General features: G+C 47.2%; 1 long non-coding RNA gene across 1 annotated transcript in view; it reads left to right on the forward strand.

Annotated features, from left to right (window-relative positions):
• The window catches only part of LOC147029888 (uncharacterized), a 28,448-nt gene extending 14,403 nt beyond the window's left edge, over positions 1-14,045 (forward strand). The window contains exons 2-4 of the long non-coding RNA XR_015056119.1: positions 12,793-12,887; positions 13,232-13,350; positions 13,740-14,045. This is a non-coding gene — a long non-coding RNA (uncharacterized LOC147029888). The remainder of the gene's footprint in view (positions 1-12,792; positions 12,888-13,231; positions 13,351-13,739) is intronic.
• Positions 14,046-17,447: the final 3,402 nt, after the last annotated feature.

The raw sequence follows: 17,447 nt of genomic DNA on the forward strand, positions 1-17,447 counted from the left end.
AAACTTCCAATTGTCGTTTTACCATTATTATCAAACCACTGCAAAGACACAAGAAACGTCAACACACACCCAAAGCATGTCAGTACAATGGTCGAGTGCTGAGGATAATGATATCTTAAAGATTGCGACTTCACATCGAGCTGTTTGGAAGAACTATTAGGTATTTGCATTCTAATCTTCTAGAAACTGAGCTCTTTGAAAAATTGCCGTGTTGCCATTGGGATTATTGGTGAAAGCCAGCTAGCTCACTGATGACCTTCAATAACTGTGTAATCTACCTGCTCCATTTGGTCTGGTCAAAGTGTAGGTCCAGCCCACAATTCGTGGTTGACTTTTTAATGCCTTTGAGGAAAAGTTACCCTCTCTCCATTTGTTACCCATACCTTGCTTTGACTTCTATTTCGTTCAAACCTCTTATTTCCCATCCCTCCCCATGCCCTGAATCATCACCCTCTTAATTATCCCCACATGGTTTGGCAAATAAAATGGGGCGGGGGGGGGGAGCGGGTTATTGTATGTAATTGGTCCTGTCTGTCTGTCGGTCCATCATGCAATCTCCTCCTAAACGGTTGTGCAGAACTTCACTAAAACTTGGTAGTTATGAATGATGATCATGACATGGCAAGAAGGTGCGAATGAAGCATCACGTTTGGCGCCGCCTCCTGGTGTGGGGTCAAAAGGTCAAATACCAAAAAAAATGCAATTACCAGCATATTCTAAAACATTTTTTGAATGAAACTTTGCATATGCAATCAACATTGGGGGATGCAGGAAATATGCAACGAGTATTTGGATTTGACCCCATGGTCGGTTCATGCCCAGAGGTTGGGGACTTCTGTCAAATGAGACAAATGAATTCTGCCAAAAGATATAACTGTAATTGATTAATCTACACTCAGGTTAACCCCTGCTAGCCCTGCAACAAATGGAAACAAAGCCTTGCTCAAAATCAAAGCGTTTAAAAATAAATAAATAATCATTTTACCTTGCTGCTATCTGTCCCTCATGGATTGCACCATGAACATGCATGGCTCGAGCTTGCACACTTCACTGACTGATTTAATCAAAATAAAACACGTTATACTTCACAAACATTCTGCTACATTCACTCTATTATTTGCCCAAGATCATCTTCCATCTGCTTGGAAGTTAGCTGACACCGTCCTCATCAACCACCCTTGCTGCTTATATATGGCATGGGCAAAAATAATGTTTGGCACCAATCACCTGGGTTTGAACCACCACTTAAAATGAGTGAAATGAAACATTTTGCAAATTTCGAATTATTCTCACTCAGATTTCATCATCATCATACGTATTGTATACTAGCAAATACAACCCATCGCTACACTGATGGGGATGTTAAGGGGGGGGAGTAAGAAGGAGGGGAGAGAGAGAGAGGGGGGAGGGAGGGTCGGGTGAGGAGAGGGAGAGGTGGGAGGAGGAGTGAGGAGGGAGGAAGATAGAGGTGAGGGGGGTGAGGTGGGAGTGAGGAGAGGTGAGGTAGTGGGGAAAGAGGGGAGAGCGAGGAGGGGTGCAGAAAGGGAAGGCAGCATGAGAGGAGCGCAAGGTAAGGCAGTGTGAGGGGAGGGTCCGTCCAGACATACCACCATTCGGACACATCCAGAGATTACAACTCTCTGGATATAACCATCATCCAGATACATCAAGGGAAGGCAGAGTGAGGGGAGGGCAAGGTAAGGTAGTGTGAGGGAAGGGTCCATCTGGACATAACCACCATCCGGACACGTCCGGAGATAACCACTGCCCTGACGACAGGTATACTAATGGAGGAGGGGGGGTAGAGAGTGGTAGAGTGAGGACATAGGGAGACTGAGGAGGTGTGGTGGAGCATGAAATTATGAGGAGTGAAATTATTACACAGACACTGAGGAGGGGTGAAATTATTAGATTTTGGAGAAGATCCAAATGTGGATCTGGATTCGAGAATTTTTAAAGTGATTTTTCATCAGTGAGAAGTAGTGCCAAAATGACATGTAGCTGGATATCTCAAAAATGTGTGGATGGATTCGGACGAAACATGGTAGGCAGGTAGAGTATGTAACACGGAAGAATTGTTTCGATTTTCGTGAAAATCTGAATCTGGATCCAGATCCGAGAATTTTTTGAGTGATTCTTCACTATTGAGGGATAAAACGATGTGTATGTATATATATATATATATATATATATATATATATATATATATATATATATATATATATATATATATATATATATATACATATACATATACATATATATATATATACATATATATATATATACATATACATATACATATATATATATATATATATATATATATATATATATATATATATATATATATATATATATATATATATATATATATATATATATATATATATATATATATATATATATATATATATATATATATATATATATATATATATATATATTGTTGCGGTATTCGCGCCCGCCGGCGTGCTGACGGCCACGTAACTCGAATCGCGGCACGTCGCCCACCGGACGGACAATCCAGTCGTGACCCTCTCGGACTAACGCCGGGAACCAGTCACGGGTGGACCTTTCGGTCTCACCGCGATCGAGCCAATCAGCCCCCGCGTGGGATAGGGTTGCTCGCCAAATTCGACCTACCTAAGTACCCACGCGGAGGGTAGACCGGGCGATCGCACCTCGCCGCAGGTCGACTTCGGACACGGGCCACTTAAGCGACCCGTTCCGTACTATCAGAATAACCGAGCGGTGTTATCGTCGACCTCGACGGTTCGATTAATTATCGGGCGTACTCAGCCCACTACCAACCCTTTACGTGAAGCAAGATGAGGGTTCAATGGGAGAAAAAGACGAAGCGAAGCGGGAGAACAGTTCAATAATAAAGCACATTTATTCGCGGCACACGGGAAGCACACATATTCAATTCCACCAAAAGCACACAGAAAAAACACAATTCCATTTACACAAAAAGCAAATATAAAAGCGAAAACACAATGCAGAGCTAATACCGACTACCGAGCACACGGCAACACTTATACAATTCTACTTCACAGACGGCGCCGACAACACATACCCAAAACCAAGGAAAAGAATACCCTCAAGGATGAGGCGGGCCTGAGGCCGAGACCGGGTCGCGCCTACCCGTCTGGTGATGAGACGCGGAGCGGCGATGGCACCCCAACTCCGCGGACCTCGCGGACAGTGTCTGGCAGGGGGTGGGAAAGGGGCCCCCTTGGTCGCACTATCTCAGCGCGGGGGGAAACAGGAGGGGGTTGCTGATGCTCGGGGTATAGAGGGTCTTTATTATCCCTGGTGTGCGTCTCCACCTCGGCCAGGTCGCGCTGCCGGCCTTCCTCGGGCGTGCAGCTCCCGGCACCGTCGCGAGCACCCCCTCGTCTGCCTTCGCCGCTGTCGCCTCTCCGCCTCTGGACTCTCCACCCTGGACTCTTCTTTGGGCTCTCCTCGTTCGACTCTCTTCAGCTTCTCCAGCTACTGCAGGCTTCGGGCTCCAGACTTCCACACGGCTCTGACTGACGAACACGGTCCTTTTATCCGGTCCTTTTATCCCCCCGTAGCTTCGCCTTTGACCCCCTCCCTTTGACCTTTCACCTCGCTCCCCATTGGCCCGAGAAAAAGTGGGCGTGAAGGCTTCTTGATCCACAAATTTGCATATATCGATCGTCCTGGAGGCGGGGCCAAATCGTCCCTCGCACACCGATTGGACGGCAAAAAGTGGGCGTGTGTCGTTTTTGATCCGTTTTTGAAGCACAAAATCCGTGATTTTGTACACGCTGTTCGACGCGCGCTCTGCACGAATCCAACACCGGTACCCACAGCGGGGCCAGAACGGTGGCGATGCTACGGTTGCGAGGTGTGACGGGAAGGTCGTGGCGGTTGTGGTGAAGCGGCGTTGTGGTTGGTGGTTGATGTTGTGGTTGTGGTGGTAATCATGGCGGTTGGTCCAAAATAAAGATAGTAAAAGAAAAACGGCTATCCTGAAGAGTCGCAGCACGCATAAATGACATGTATTCCCACTAGACAACGGGTTTGGGCCTAACTACACATATACTTGCCGAGATACCTCACCTAAGGGACCTGAATGGTGGTTTGCGAATTTGGTAACCACAACACTACCCCCTCCCCTTTTTACAGACTCGTCCCGAGTCGTCAAATTTTCGTGTGCCATCATGTGTAGTTTTCCCCTAGTACATTTTACCTACGGATCCCTGAGTGCGACATTCATGGTATTCGTGTCCCCAAAATAAATAACCTGAGGGCTGCGTAACTATCTAAACAAATTCACTCACACGGACGACTTAAATAAAATTGCCGGCGCTAAGACATACATGCCGGGGGCGCACTCATATGTACAGTACATCTTAACCTTAACTTACAAATTTTACACTAAACCATGGCCCAGGATCATTGAACTCTGCAAAAAGAAAGCAGTTAGCAGGGAGCCAGGCTGCTCACATGCAGTCTCTGGCTCAAACAATGCAGGTGACAGGGAACGTGGCTGGCTGCTCACACGCAGTCCAAGGCCTTCCCTTTTGAACTGAACGCAGTGAACCACAACGGTGCATGGGCTGCACAAACGCAGTCTCCGTGCCAGCTCAAGTGGCACACGCAATGAGCACAACGAATGGATGGATGGACACAAACACGGTGCACGGGCCGCCACTGCAGGCCCGTGTTGTAGCTGCCAACAGGGCAGTTCTCGCAGCTTGCAAACTGTTGCCTTGATCCTGGCGCACATGGCAATGAACAGGGGGGGGGGGCAAAGCAAAATTGAACGGGGCTGTGAACGTGGGCAGTGGGCATGGCATGGCAAAGGCAGCAGGCAAACACAGCCCGCCGAAGAAGGCCGCTGCAGGCAAACATAGCGGGCAGATGAACTTGCCGGCACAGGCCTTGAAGAACAGCCAGCAGATGAACTGGCCGGCACAGGCCTTGAAGAAAAAACAGCCAGCCGGCAGATGAAGTGGGCCGGCACAGGCCTTGCAGCAAAATAACAGCTGCCGATGAAGTTGGCCGGCACAGGCCTTGAAGAAAAAAAACAGCCAGCCGATGAAGCTGGCCAGCCTTTGCCGTTCAGTGGAGGTTGGTGGAGGGGGTGCGGTGGTGCTGGCCACTCGGAAGGCGGGCTCGGACCTACCTACCTGTCTCCCTCCCAACCTATCGCCTTTGCCTGTCACTGTACATACCCACTCCCTTAATTTGTCAAACCCCAATTTAGCCCCAACTTATTTTTTTGTTGTTTTTATTTTTACTTCCCCACTATAAATCGTCTCCTTACCCCCTTTATCGTCTTTGTTCGGCTAACCTATCCTGTCACCTTGCCTACTCCCAACCCCTACGTTCCCTTCCCGGAGGGGAATAAGGGAGAGCTAACGTCCTGTGTCGAGGCCCAACTCAAGCCTCAGAATGGCCTCCCCAGAGTTCGGCGATCTATAACCAAAGTGGGTCCAGCGGCCCACAACGACAGCGAGGGGATGGATGGTGCGGAGGGGTACACTTCCTAATCTACCCTATCCATTTAACCGTTAAACTACCCCGGGGCTTTCAACAAGCGCCTCTCGCTTAAACTATTGGTTCTAACAACCCAGATTCCCGTCGCCTGTGTTGGTGTCCTCACAATTTCGGGCCTCGCCCCCCAATTTTCGCTCCGTGCCCTCACACGGTCTCCTGGCTGGGACACGTGGCTCCCTTTGGCAGGCACGACCCTCTGCCGAATCTCCCGCTATGGCACCCCCGGGCACTACACTGCCTCCGAGCCTACCAGCTCCCTAACACCGGGGAGTGCCCCCCATGGCACCTCCCCTGAAACGCACACGTGGCAGGCCGGCCTCCCGGGCCCCTTTCCGAGGGTCACCCGGGCCCCTTTCCGAGGGTCACCCGTGCCCACAACACTGCCCACGCGGCCAATGGCGCCCCGGGCCCCCGCACCAAGCAGGCGCACCCGTGCCCACTACTCTATCCCGGCCCCCCCATGGGCCCATGGCCTACCGCGGCCGACTAGCCTGGTGCCCGGGGTACCCACTCAGCGATACTCACCTTTCGCAGCCACGCTCCCAAGCCCGTCAACAGGGCTCCTGCACCCCTCCAAATGGGTCTCGAGCCCACTTTCCCACCAACAGCAAAACGACCTCCATTTTCAATTTGACTAACCCAGCTAACTCAATCTACACTGACCCCGGGGTCCCTTGGGCGGGAGTCACTCCTCCCCCCAATCACTCATCGCACCATGCATTCCCCATTCACTCCATACACACAGACCCGCTGGCCTCACTCACTCAACAAGCACATGCTTCCACTTCACTTACCAACAACTCTTCAACACACTCACCGCTGAACTCTGCCATTCTTCTAACTGCACCCCCTAACTAACTCGTGCTCCCACGTCGTCCCTTAAACTACAGCACGTTCCTTTTAACACGACGTAGCTAAGCTACGTCCCCACTACACATCCAAAGTCTGTCTCTGTCTCCAAAATAATCCCATTAATTATTTACCCAACCTAAATCTCGCTATCATCCCTCTAACTAATCCATTCCACGGACTCCATGAGGACTTACCCCTGCCCCATGAAGTCGGTCTAACTAAGCTAACCCTTCCCCCTAACTAGTTTCCATCCTGTGCCCAGGTCAGGGGGGTCTTCCACCCTTTGCCCAGGAATCCTTTGCACCCGAAAGTGAGGCTTGTTTTTTCCCTTTTTTTTTTTTCATGTGCAGCACCTGCGCGGCAACTCAGAGCTCGCGCGCTTTACACCTGCCCGTGACGTCATGCAGCTGCACGTGTACCTCGTCCCTCCTTGGACGGGACCATCCGGCAGAGATACCCCTCCTGCCGGATTCCAACCCCACGTGCAGCCATGGCGTCACCGTGCGCATAAAAAAAAAACACAAGCCCCACGTCTCGAGGGGTTCCCCACGCGAACACGTGTGCTTTGCCCGTTGGAGCTTAACACACACGATCGCGTGGAGAACCCGTCCGGTCCAAATCCATTTACCTGCCTAAACTTTGTCCGTCCGCGGGATCGGCAAATCCACCGCTGGCGTTTCCGGACCGGGACTTCACTCTCGCAAGCGAGCACGTGGTGGTCTCGTGCGTTGCACAGCACGAACCGCGTGCTCACTGCTGGGCGAACCCGGCACGGTCCTCGAAACAACTACAGCCGCTACTCGGCTTTCTTTCTTCTGTCGCCGTCGTCGTCGCCATTCGACCCACGCACACCTGCGTGTTACGACGCACACAGTCCACTCCATCACATTCACACCGGAAGACGCGGCTGCGTGCTCCCGCATGCCAACCGACATCTCCCTCACATACCGCTCTCTCACACACACGGTTTCCCTTGCACTCGGCCGTTCACTCACGCGTGCCTCACCACTCACACAAACCATACTACTTACACACGCGGGGGAACTCACGCGCGGTGCCCCACTCATACACACGGCGACACTCACACACGCGGTCTCTTCCACACACGGTGCCTCACCCACACACGTGGGGGCACTAACCCGCGGTGCCTCACTCACACTCCGTGCCTCATCCACACACGGCGTGCTGGGAAGCACGTACTCCGGCACCATCGCCACCACACCACTCACACACGGGGTCGCTTCCACACACGGGGACGCACTCACACCTTGCACCACACACACAGGGACAACCACACTGGGGATTTGTGTCCCCACAAGGGTCTCCGGGGCCTCTACACCCCCCAAGCTCTCCGTGCACCCGTCCACAGCACTCGTCCCCTCAACCTCGCAAAACACGACCGAACTCACCTGGTCGTGACTCGCCTCAAGGGGGCATACTCCCTCCCCTCGTTCCTGGAGGAGGCCATCCAGGTGCTCGCACTGGGTCTCTACCCAGTCCGCCAGCTCACCCCCATTATCCTCCACTACCTCCGTATGTGTGTGTGCGTCACTTACCTTGTCTTCATCGTGTTGTCTCTCCTCTATCGTTCCCATCTCCCGTGTCTCTGCTTCTTTCTGGCGTCTTTCCCTTAACTTTATGTAGGTCAACCTTGCTTTCTCTTTAAGTCGCTCCCGTCCTTCCCTGTTTTTCACTCCTTGCTCTTTCACGATCTCCGCGTACCTCATCCTTGCTCTCCGTATTAATTGTTCTTTTCTCTCCCTCGCAATTACTTTCACCTCGTCTCTTGTCTCCCGAATTACTTTTTCCTTACCCGCCTCCACCGCGGGCCTGTCAGCCGTTGCACCCCCTTCCAGCTCGTTTGTTCCGACACGTGGAGTCGCCATTTTAAGTTCCCTGCTCACGGCCTTCATGCCCGCCTGCAGGCATCGGCCCATGTTCTGCGTCTCACCCCGTAGTTCTTTCATTTCTTTTTTCATTTGCTGTGTATTCGCATCCATCGTCGTTTTCACTTCGTTCATATTCGCATCCATTTTTTCGATCATTTTCGCATTCATCTTTTCGTTCATTGCCGCCAGCATGGCGCATAGCTGGGCCATGTCGGATGCACTCAGCTGAGCCGTTTCGGCAAGGGTTGGGGAAGGGTTTTGGTGGAGAGGGGGGGGGAGGTGTCATACACCGCGGCCGCTGCCGCACCCACCTCAGGTTCTGGGTTCAGTTGGGCGAGTCCGTGTTCCTGCACAATCAACATTTCCTGCTCGGGGATTCCATCCTGGACCATGGACTCTACATTACTACACATATACATTTCTAATACCCCCGGCTCCCGCTCGCCTTGAGACGCCATCTTGCTTCTCGTGAAGGGTTAATTTAACTCGCTCGTAATTTGGAGGGAATCGGGGGTCGCTTCTCTCACCCTGGACCGATTCCCGTGAATTTCGCTGGAGACAGGAGAGCCTGTTTTCCTGTTCTCCGATACCAGTGCCGTGAGGAGGGCGATGAATTTGTATCGCACGACCTGACACCAGTGTTGCGGTTTTGCGCCCGCCGGCGTGCGAACGGCCACGTAACTCGAATCGCGGCACGTCGCCCACCGGACGGACAATCCAGTCGTGACCCTCTCGGACTAACGCCGGGAACCAGTCACGGGTGGACCTTTCGGTCTCACCGCGATCGAGCCAATCAGCCCCCGCGTGGGATAGGGTTGCTCGCCGAATTCGACCTACCTAAGTACCCACGCGGAGGGAAGACCGGGCGATCGCACCTCGCCGCAGGTCGACTTTGGACACGGGCCACTTAAGCGACCCGTTCCGTACTATCAGAATAACCGAGCGGTGTTATCGTCGACCTCGACGGTTCGATTAATTATCGGGCGTATTCAGCCCACTACCAACCCTTTACGTGAAGCAAGATGGGGATTCAATGGAGGAAAAGACGAAGCGAAGCGGGAGAACAGTTCAATAATAAAGCACATTTATTCGCGGCACACGGGAAGCACACATATTCAATTCCACCAAAAGCACACAGAAAAAAACACAATTCCATTTACACAAAAAGCAAATATAAAAGCGAAAACACAATGCAGAGCTAATACCGACTACCGAGCACACGGCAACACTTATACAATTCTACTTCACAGACGGCGCCGACAACACATACCCAAAACCAAGGAAAAGAATACCCCCAAGAATGAGGCGGGCCTGAGGCCGAGACCGGGTCGCGCCTACCCGTCTGGTGATGAGACGCGGAGCGGCGATGGCGCCCCAACTCCGCGGACCTCGCGGACAGTGTCTGGCAGGGGGTGGGAAAGGGGCCCCCTTGGTCGCACTATCTCAGCGCGGGGGGAAACAGGAGGGGGTTGCTGATGCTCGGGGTATAGAGGGTCTTTATTATCCCTGGTGTGCGTCTCCACCTCGGCCAGGTCGCGCTGCCGGCCTTCCTCGGGCGTGCAGCTCCCGGCACCGTCGCGCGCACCCCCTCGTCTGCCTTCGCCACTGCCGCCTCTCCGCCTCTGGACTCTCCACCCTGGACTCTTCTTTGGGCTCTCCTCGTTCGACTCTCTTCAGCTTCTCCAGCTACTGCAGGCTTCGGGCTCCAGACTTCCACACGGCTCTGACTGACGAACACGGTCCTTTTATCCCCCCCGTAGCTTCGCCTTTGACCCCCTCCCTTTGACCTTTCACCTCGCTCCCCATTGGCCCGAGAAAAAGTGGGCGTGAAGGCTTCTTGATCCACAAATTTGCATATATCGATCGTCCTGGAGGCGGGGCCAAATCGTCCCTCGCTCACCGATTGGACGGCAAAAAGTGGGCGTGTGTCGTTTTTGATCCGTTTTTGAAGCACAAAATCCGTGATTTTGTACACGCTGTTCGACGCGCGCTCTGCACGAATCCAACACCGGTACCCACAGCGGGGCCAGAACGGTGGCGATGCTACGGTTGCAAGGTGTGACGGGAAGGTCGTGGCGGTTGTGGTGAAGCGGCGTTGTGGTTGGTGGTTGATGTTGTGGTTGTGGTGGTAATCATGGCGGTTGGTCCAAAATAAAGATAGTAAAAGAAAAACGGCTATCCTGAAGAGTCGCAGCACGCATAAATGACATGTATTCCCACTAGACAATGGGTTTGGGCCTAACTACACATATACTTGCCGAGATACCTCACCTAAGGGACCTGAATGGTGGTTTGCGAATTTGGTAACCACAACAATATATATATATATATATATATATATATATATATATATATATATATATATATATATATATATATATATATATATATATATATATATATATATATATAAATCATGATGTCTCAAAATCTGGACGGATTGGTACAAAACTTGGTGGACAGGTTCGGTATGTAACAAGGAAGAATTGATTCGACTTTGGTGAATATCCGAATCCGGATCCTGATCCGAGAATTTTTTAAAGTGATTCTTCACCATTTAGAGATGGAGCCAAAAACGATGTATGTATCACGATATCTCAAAAAGTTGTGAATGGATTCGGGCGAAACTTGGTGAATGAGTTGGTTAGTTGACAGGGACAATCCGATTAAATTTTAGTTCAGGTCCGAATCCAGATGCACCCTATTTAACCCCTGTTTGTGTTTGTCTGTGAACAGAATATCTCAAAATGTTATGGATAGATTCTAATGAAACTTGATGGACAGGTTGGGTTTGTGAGGAGGACGAATTGATTCGATTTTGGTGAAAATCCAGATCCGGCCCATCAGTGGGATACTGCGATACAAAACGTAAGATTGAAAGATTGTGGCTTCAAATTCTAAGAAACCACTCTCTCTTGCTCTCTCTTTCTCGCTCTCGCTCCTGGGAGTTGGGGGACGTGTAGCAAATATATTTTGTGCTGTAGCTAGTAATCCCCACATCTCCAGCAGGGGTCAGTAAACCACTTGCGTTGTACCACATGTGCACGCAAAAATCATGTCATCTCACCCTCCTCCCTTTGTGTGGCATAGAAGGCGGGGGGGGGGTGGGGGGAGTTGTGCCCATGACCTGGTCCCTGGGTACCCTCTGCGCATGTACGATATCTGGTGGAGATTGGCTTAGCCGTGTTTTTTTTTTTTTGCCTTATTTTATCGTACGGTACTGTATATCGTAAGATGAAGAGAAGTTTTCATACTTAGTACCACGTACTAAGGGTTGGTACTAAAAATATCACCAATTAATGCAAAATAAAGTGATGGCACAATACAAAATCTTGGTTTGACCAATAAAAATAGAAAGTCTAACTACGTGCGTTTTTGTTTTTATTTGAAAAGTCAGATTCCAATTTTTGTTGAAAGAAAATGTGGAAAAGTACTAATTTGTGCGTGGTGGATGGGGTGGGAGGGGGGGGGTTACATTTCCCAGGCTACTAACCCAAGGGAGATTATTCCTTTCATAAAATAGTGTGAACTACTAACCCAAGGGAGATTATTCTGTTAATAAAATAGTGTGAACTACTAACCCAAGGGAGATTATTCCGTTCATAAAATAGTGTGAACTACTAACCCAAGGGAGATTATTCCGTTCATAAAATAGTGTTAACTACTAACCCAAGGGAGATTATTCCGTTCATAAAATAGTGTTAACTACTAACCCAAGGGAGATTATTCCGTTCATAAAATAGTGTGACGTACTAACCCAAGGGAGATTATTCTGTTAATAAAATAGTGTTAACTACTAACCCAAGGGAGATTATTCCGTTTATAAAATAGTGTTAACTACTAACCCAAGGGAGATTATTCTGTTCATAAAATAGTGTGAACTACTAACCCAAGGGAGATTAATCTGTTAATAAAACAGTGTTAACTACTAACCCAAGGGATATTATTCCGTTCATAAAATAGTGTTAACTACTAACCCAAGGGAGATTATTCCGTTCATAAAATAGTGTGAACTACTAACCCAAGGGAGATTAATCTGTTAATAAAATAGTGTTAACTACTAACCCAAGGGAGATTAATCTGTTAATAAAATAGTGTTAACTACTAACCCAAGGGAGATTAATCAGTTAATAAAATAGTGTTACCCACTAACCCAAGGGAGATTAATCTGTTAATAAAATAGTGTTAACGACTAACCCAAGGGAGATAAATCTGTTTATAAAATAGTGTTAACCACTAACCCAAGGGAGATTAATCTGTTAATAAAATAGTGTTACCCACTAACCCAAGGGAGATTAATCTGTTAATAAAATAGTGTTAACCACTAACCCAAGGGAGATTAATCTGTTAATACAATAGTGTTAAGTACTAACCCAAGGGAGATTAATCTGGGAATTAAAATACTTTTCACATCCAATCTGCTGAAAAAGGTGTGCTTCGTGTTGCGTCACTCCCTGCTGGCATCGAATCATCACCGTCACTGTAATTAATTGAATCTTATTGTTCTTCACTGCAGGAACAGCATGGGAACTCAGGTGTGAATAATCTCTGAACCCATGGATGATACCTGTGAAATATGAGAGGAACAAACTGGCTGTTTTTTTCCAAAAGGTACGACTATTCGGATCGCTTCATCAGATCAATAAGGTTCGTGAGCGATTCTAACTGCAACATCCCGATTGTTTGTCACCACACTAGTAGTTCATTATGATAAACTTTTTTCACCCCTGTATCCTCATCCCAACCCTCCCAGCCCCTCTTGCTCTTATTCTTCCCCACATCCTGTAGGTCACCAAGTCTCCCTCCATTTAGTCCCTGCATCCTGCTGTTGGTGCCCTCCCCCATTCCCATTTCCCTTTTTGTTTTTTTCGACTCTGTATTACATTTTTTTTATAACGAGTTGCTAATCTGACGAGAAACGATCAGGATGTTTGTGTTGTTTTTTCTCTTTACAGGAGCAAGGCTCATGGAGGAACAAGTTAGTGTTCGAATCCCTGACGAACCTAATTTATTCGATTGGTGATGAAGTAATCTGAAGGCACTCGAACTGTGATGAATGATCTTGAAATGACAGGTCAGTACGGAAAGCCTGAGCCTCGATTGGCATCACTGAGAACCAGCTTTAGGGTTGGGAACTCGAGTGATTGGAGGGTGTGGTCGGTCTCTGAGATAGCAGATCTCTTCTAGGGAGGTCATTGTTCTGCGGTTTGGGTGAGTGAGTGAGTGAGTGGGCAGGTTTATAGACTTGTGAGATTAAAGTGATAAAAATGAATAATTTAAGGACTGGTAATAATGGCAAATAATCAGTTCGAAGTCATGTCTTGAGAGGGAAACCTGTCATGTTTCAGATACATTTGAGCAAGATGACCACCTGCACCTCAAAAGTTAACCCATCAACATGTACACTTATTTAAGGGTTTTCTTCTCCTGTTTATTCTCAAACAATTATCCCTGCTGGCACAGGTGATTGTGAGGCAGGTGACCCGAGGCTCCATGAATGTAAATGTGGACCGGTGGGAACTTTTTCTTATCCACCTCCAAGGAGTGCATCTGATAACGGGTTTTACTCGGACAGCAGAGGTCGTGGGATCTGTTTTGGATTCCCACCGTGCTATCGTTCTACCCCCGTGCAGCACAGGTATGACCATCACCCCGATACCCTTGAGTCCCTCTTTACACAAGTACATCAACACAATTGGGACCGTTTCAGACACAGGTGGAGGCCAATTCAGCCCATCCATGCCTGAGCCACATCAGCACCACAACAACTTATCAACACAAGATCAAAATTTAAAAATGCCAAAAACAAAAATTGTTTTTTGATTTCAAGTTTTGTGTTTTCTTTCTAGTTTTTGGACTTTGTGGGTTTTTTTGCCCTTTTTTTTTTGGTCCTGGTGAATGATGTCCATACGTAGGATCCTTCGGGCACCATCACTCACCTTCATGATGTCTTGTTATTTGTTCAACTTGTTTGTCACATTACTTGTTATTAATGTTGTAAGTGAGAATATTTAAATTAACGTTCATTCCTTTGGGCTCAGGTCATGCTCGATCCCAATGAAACCTCGTGTAGACTATCATTCACACCTGACAAAATGAGAGCACCAGTTATAACTGACAACTATGAACGGTTGAGTGGACTTAACTCTGCCAGTGCTTGAGATTGACAGTTGTAACTTAAATAGTTTGATTGAGTTCAATTTTTTGACTGTGACGTCAATCGTTGTTGTACATACATCATTAAGTATCGTCCGACAGATGTTCAAACAAATCTGTTCTTTTCTGATCTCTCATGTTATAGAAACTAAAAAGGTCCACCGTGGTTATAGAGCAGGAGTTGAAATAATTAGTTGAAGATGGCCATTATATAAATCCACTGGTTACATTTTAAAGGGATTAGATCTCTCACTGTCGACGAGAAATCTGATCTGGTGTACAGAGTGGCCAATAAATACCTGGTATATTCATACTTAATGTAGAAAGGAGCTGATAACTCTCGGTCCACCACCTTTGGTGTGGTGTGAGAAATAGACCTGTGCAATATGGAAGCTAAATATTGAACGGTTTTTGAACTATCACGTACACAAGCCAAGTTACAGAGATGGTTGCAATGGCAACATAATTCAGCCAATCACAGCTGTGATCTAATCAGATCAGGTTGAGATCATGTCATGAGGAATAGATATTTGCAATATGAAAGCTAAATGTTCAACGGTTTTTGAAATATCGTGTAAACAAAGGTACATGTGTGGTTGATTGTTCGGTCATTCGGTCGGAGCTCATTTCAATGTCCCGTTTGTGACCTTGTCGGAAGGGTTTGGGACAAAGAGCCTTTTAACATAAAATGAGAATATTAGCATATCCTACAAAACTACAATCTCAGGATCTCAGGTCTTTAACCTACTGCACAACATGAACGACCTCGGTCTTAAAAACAATGCCTGGCTTGGGCCCGAATGCCACGCAGATCGTAATCGATCAGAGCCGAGACGTCTCCAGATGATTGCTCATGACCTGGGTTGTGAATACAAACGGGGCACATTCTCCAGCAGAATGCTCATCAGGAAGGTGCCATGAAAATAGTACATGAGCTGGATTTTGAATATATAAGGGTCCACGATTTTCATCTACTGTATCTGACATGATTAGTCCACCGTTTTCATGAGCTGGGTCCACTATTTTCATGAGCTGGATCCACCATTTTCATGAGCTGGGTCCACTATTTTCATGAGCTGGATCCACCATTTTCATGAGCTGGGTCCACTATTTTCATGAGCTGGATCCACCATTTTCATGTATCTGACATGATTAGTCCACCATTTTCATGAGCTGGGTCCACCATTTTCATGAGCTGGGTCCACCATTTTCATGTATCTGACATGATTAGTCCATCATTTTCATGAGCTAGGTCCATCATTTTCATGAGCTGAGTTCACCATTTTCATGAGCTGGGTTCACCATTTCCTTGAGCTGGGTTCACCATTTTCATGAGCTGGGTCCACCATTTTCATGAGCTGGATCCACCATTTTCATGATCTGGATCCACCATTTTCATGAGCTGGGTCCACCATTTTCATGTATCTGACATGATTAGTCCATCATTTTCATGATCTGGGTCCACTATTTTCATGAGCTGGGTCCACCATTTTCATGAGCTAGGTCCACTATTTTCATGAGCTGGGTCCACCATTTTCATGAGCTAGGTCCACTATTTTCACGTATGCCACACATTTTTACATGTATGAAATGCCAAACACACATACTGTGATGCATTCACTGTGTAAAGGTCGTTAGTGTAAGTGTTCAGGATTGTCTTCTCCCCAAAATAAGGTGTTCTGCTCATTGCCATAACCTGAGCTGGAAATGAACTTCATCTGACACGATTGGTCTCTTAATAAACTTGTCATCCTCCTCGCCCATCCGGAGAAATGTTTCACAAAATTCCATCCAGCTTCATTGATCAATATCACGAAGTTTGTGAACCACTTGGACTTTGTGAGGAAATACTCGTACGTGCAAATCATCCTTCAGTATGGTCTGAAGGGATGTTCTCTTTATGTTCGATGCCTGTGATTGTTTTCTTGTTGAACGGTTTGGACTATGCTGAACAGCTACATGTACAACAACAATGTTGTTCGTCGTACGGACATTTCTGGGTCATCCTGGAGGAGGCGACACTTGTGAACTGGCAGTTTCACGAAACCTTTTTTGGTGTGTATATATATATATATATATATATATATATATATATATATATATATATATATATATATATATATATATATATATATATATATATATATATATATATATATATATATATATATATATATATATATATATATATGAGTCCTGTGTTCCTAGAAGGACGTTTTCTAACATTATTGTAAATTATTTTGAAGTCTCTTTTAGCCTGAATTAATTATTATTGAACCGGACTTGAAGTAGAGTTCCAGGATCCTTGCTCTTTCAATACTTGTCCACTTATCCACGTTTGTAAATCTTACAATAGTCCTTTATAATCTGTAATATATATATATATATATATATATATATATATATATATATATATATATATTAGCATTGCTTGGGATTTCACGTAAATTTAACATGTCAGTTATTTCTTGGCTACCCTGTATGTAGCACCCCTCGTGGCAGGACAGCTTCTCCCATTAATATGTGGAAAGGGGTTTTTTGTAAATAATATCGAGGCTCGTGGAGGAGTTGGAGCAAAGAACAGATCAGGACATAACAATACAAAAGGAACAGCAGGAAGAGGGGGAGGAAACACCAACAGTAGGGTTCAGGGACAAAATAGGGATGTGGGGAAGAATGAGGGGGTCGGGAAGGACACACGGGGTGGAAAAGATGGATACGGCCACAAACTCTCAGGAAGAAAAATCTTGGAAACTTGGAACGCAGTGGGCTTGCGGGAGGGAGTGGAGGTCAGCGGGGGTTGAAAGGGTCATGGTTTTGGATTTGGGATGATCTGAGATGGCAGTGGACAGCTATCTTTAAGAACTGCAAGGAAGAATGAGATTGGAGAGGATGTGGCTGTTGATTCAACAGGTAGGAAAAAGGAGGAACTAATGGGTGGAGGTAGTTAGTGATCCTGGATTTAGGTAGTTTCACCAGAAAGGGGTTGATGCTGGACCATGTGTGCCCTGTAGA

This window comes from Eptatretus burgeri, chromosome 3 (assembly GCF_056783735.1).
Source record: "Eptatretus burgeri isolate ZD-2024b chromosome 3, Ebu_testis_v1, whole genome shotgun sequence".
NCBI lineage: Eukaryota > Metazoa > Chordata > Myxini > Myxiniformes > Myxinidae > Eptatretus > Eptatretus burgeri.